We start from the raw sequence: 4,310 nt of genomic DNA, 5'->3' as shown, positions 1-4,310 counted from the left end.
AGGGGAAGGGGGATGAAAGGAAAGTTGCGGGGAGGGAAGGGAGAAGCAGGGGAGGGGAGGGGAAGAGAGGGTAAGAGACATTAAGGGAGAAGAGGAGAAACAGAAAGTCCAGGCTCTGTTGGAACTGGGCAGACAAGAGCGAAGAACAAACTGAGTAAAGCTTCCAGAAGAGTAGAGGGGGCAGAAGGGACTTATGGGAAATGTGCTTGGTGGGGGGAGGGGGAGTAGTTCCAGATCAATGAGAGTGATATCCTCTTGTGGGGGCAGGCTGGCATAAATTCCCATGCTCCCTCACTCCCTGGCGGGCTTCCCTGAGAGAACGACTTCAGAGCAGTCAGAGAACATTAACCTGCTTGGAGTCTGATTCCTTAGAACGCAGGTAAAACCTATGAGAAATCAGGTCTGTGTGCCTGGGGTCCCCACGCAGGAGAGGTAGAGCCAGGGGGATCCCCAGACTTGCTAGCCAGCTTGGTGAGGTCCTGACCAATGGGATACCCTGTCTCAAAACAAAACAACAAAAACATGTGGCCAGTGACTGAAGGATGCCACCCGAAGTTGTCACGTGATAGCAAACATGCAGGCTCGCTCAAAATAAGTAAATTAGTAAATCCAGTGTTCCTGGTTGACTGCGCTGAGCTAGCCTGTGCATCAAAGCCAGGTGTAGCTGGGGCTAGCTCAAGTTCTTCCCTACAGTTTTGAAGTCTCTTCTTCCAAGGCAGCTCCATCAGCTCCACAGTCCTGAATCAATCCCTGCTAGACACCACCTCCCTGGCCCAGGCTAGACACTACCTCCCTAGCCCAGGCTAGACACCACCTCCCTGGCCCAGGCTAGACACCACCTCCCTGGCCCAGACTCTACAAGCCTTTTAAGGTCTCACCCCACTGCACTGACGGGTCCTTCTGGCTGCTCAGCCCAATCCGGGGCCCACATATAAAGTTTTCCTTTGACCAGGGCTCTGAGATGATCACAATGTCTCATCACTAAGACAAGAACGGATCTTACATTCAATGTACACCTCCAGTGTGGGAGTGACTGTCCCTATCCTTGAAGAATCCAAAGTTACTGGGAACCCTAAGGTGTACCCTTAAATCAGGATGACTTGGTCCTGATGCAGTTGTCTGCCCCATCCCTAGTCTGGTGCAAAAAGGACTTGGTGAGCATATCTTAGGCTCAAATTCAAACCCAAGTATTTTTTTTTTAGCTTCTGTGTATATAGTTATGTGTGGGGCCCAGTGGAAGAATGCATACAAAGTGGAGTTTTAGTAAGTCACCTAGGATGCTGTAGGGGTGTCTTGTGGTATATGTATTTGTGTGTATGTGTATTTGTGCATGCATGTGTGTGTATGTATGTGTGCATTTTTATTTGCACACACATGTGTGTGTTCGTGTGTGTATGTGCCCGTGCATGTGTGTATTTATATTTGCGTACATGTGTGTGTTTGTGTGTGTTCGTGTGTATGTGTGTATATGTGTATTCTTATTTGCATGCATGTGTGTTCATGTGTGTTTGTGTATGTGTGTATTTTTATTTGCACGCATGTGTGTTCATGTGTGTTCGTATTTTTATTTGCACGCATGTGTTTGTGTGAGTGTGTGTGTGTGTGTGTGAGAGAGAGAGAGAGAGAGAGAGCAGAGGAAGGCCATGAGGAAGACAGAAAACAAGAGTAAAGCAAGATCAAGCCCTCTTTACACCACTTTGATCTAATAAGGAATTTTGTACTATTTTGAGAAACCTTCTACCATTTGCAAACATCCTGCGGTGTGTTTGTTTGTTTGTTTGTTTGTTTGTTTTTCGAGACAGGGTTTCTCTGTGTAGCCCTGGCTGTCCTAGAACTCACGCTGTAGACCAGGCTGGCCTCAAACTCAGAAATCCACCTGCCTCTGCCTCCCAAGTGCTGGGATTAAAGGCGTGCGCCACCACTGCCTGGCACATCCTGAATTTTGATTCCTATTCTTCATCCCGGTTTACAGAGAAAGAAACTGAGGTTTAGAAAGGATGCCTTGCCCAACAAGAATGACTGGCAAGTACTGGAACTTGTCCCAGCTCCCAGCCATGAGTCCTGCTTTGTACCCCTCTCAGGTGGAGCGAGATCCGCTACAGAGCTTCTCTTCTCTGCAATCTAAACTCATGGCCACGTTCCACTGAAGTCCAGGCTTGGCCTGTGGAAATGTGAAGTAAACTCTGAAGTTTCTCCCCAAGCCTTCTTCTCACATGGTCACCATGGTGATGGGAAAATATTATGCAGTAGAGGAATTATGGGAATATGAATCAGCAGAAGCAGGGAGAGAGACCTCTGGGAAGTGGGGACTCCCAGTGGACACGCAGCCTTTTCAAAGTAAAGCCCTGAGATGATGGATTAGCCTCTGCTTCCTGGCGAAGCCAGCGCCAGGCTCACTGCATTAGTGGCTGACCTACTCGCTCCATGCAAACACTTACAAGAAAAGCCATGGCCGTGTTAGTGTGATTGCTCCTTGGCAACACAGAGTTATGGAAATCTGCTGGCTCCATTAAATTTCAAACATCACTCCTTGCCAAGTGAAACAAATTATTGATAGTGGGTTGGGTAGACATTTAATGTTGTCCGGTAGAATTTCAACGGTGAAGAGGCGAGCGGAGCCCGGTTTGGGGCTGTCCAGTGCTGGAGTTGTTATTGGGATGAAAAGCCCAGAGGAGGCTGTGGCTGGTAAACCCTCCCCCAAAACAAAATGCTGATCTAAATGTAATTTTTTTAAAACTTACCAATTGAGTTCTTTGGAGTAATTAAAAATAAGAATCTAATATGAACTGGCAATTCCACTTCTAGATATATACCCAAAAGAACTAGAAACAGGGGTGCAAACAGAGACTCCCCATTTGTGCTCATGGTAACCCTATCCACAGTAGCCAAAGATGGAAATAGCCTGAGTGGTCCCAGATGGATGAGTGGATCCCACGTCTGGCCTGTACACAAGAGAGTGCAACTGAGTCTTGGCTCTTGGCAACACTCGCTACAACACAAATGAACTCAGAGGATGTCACACTGTGTAAAAGACGGCTCAAGTCGCAAGGACAAGAAAGTAGGATAGTAATTACTACAGCCTAGGTGTTGGAGGGGATGGGTGGTTGGTGAATGGGGACAGTTCACACTTCTGAAAAGTGACCTCAGTTCTGGAAAGCATCGGTGAGAATGATCAGGTACCGGCGGGAACTGTCTTAGTTGTCCTGAGCTTGTTTCCACAGGGCACTTAGACACAGTGGGACAGCCGGTGCCTATAGAGAAAACCTCTGTGCACTGTGTAAAACTGTTCACCTGTCAATAAAAACATGGCCAATGAGCTAAGGCAGGAAATAGGAGGTGGGGGTTCCATGAGAGGGGAATTCTGGGAAAGAGTTAGCTGGAGAGCTTCACCCAGGAATGCTGGAGGAGACAGACCTGAGGAGAGGTAAGTGATGGGTGGAAGAAGGTAGACTAGAATAAACCAGATTGTTGAGATATGTGCTAGCTTGGGAACAGAGCTGAAGCTTAGGCCTGAACATTTACTCATGAAATATTAAGTCTCAGGGACATTATTTCTGGGAACAAAGTGACCGAGAGGAAAAGCTTCTAGTTACAAGAGCTGCAGTGTATTTTACCACAGTAAGAAACTGCTACTCAAGGCTGAGGATGTGGCTCAGTTTGGAGAGTGCTTGCCTGCTGGGGGTGGTGGTGCCTGACTGTAGACTCAGAGGTCAAGGGAAAGACCAGAAGTTAAGGTCATCCTTGGCTACATAGTGAGTTTGAGGCCAGCCTGGGCTACATTAGATGTTGTCTCAAAAACAGATGGATAACACAATCAATCAGGGATCTCTGTGCATCTCTGTACATTGGCTTGGGTCCACTTCTAGCCAGGTCAGGGGTCTCTCAAGCAAGCACAAGGCACATTTCATTTGGTCGTGTTAGGGCAGCATCTTCTCAAGAAGTCATCAACACTGCTTTTTAAAAATGTGTTAGCTAGGCTATGGTGGAGTACTTTACTCCCAGCACTCAGGAGGCAGAGGCAGAGAGGCAGAGAGGCAGAGAGGCAGAGAGGCAGAGAGAGGCAGAGAGAGGCAGAGAGAGGCAGAGAGGCAGAGAGAGGCAGAGAGAGGCAGAGAGAGGCAGAGGGAGGCAGAGAGAGGCAGAGAGAGGCAGAGAGAGGCAGAAAGAGGCAGAGAGAGGCAGAGAGAGGCAGAGAGAGGCAGAGGCAGGTAGATCTCTGGGAGTTCAAGGTGACAAAAGTTGAAGGATCTCTATGTGTTTAATGCCGGCCAGAGCTACACAGTAAGTCCTTGTCTTACACACACACACAT

This window comes from Grammomys surdaster, unplaced genomic scaffold (genome assembly GCF_004785775.1).
Source record: "Grammomys surdaster isolate TR1022 unplaced genomic scaffold, NIH_TR_1.0 144, whole genome shotgun sequence".
Lineage (NCBI taxonomy): Eukaryota > Metazoa > Chordata > Mammalia > Rodentia > Muridae > Grammomys > Grammomys surdaster.
The sequence above is the reverse complement of the archived record's forward strand: the minus strand, read 5'-3'. Positions refer to the sequence as shown.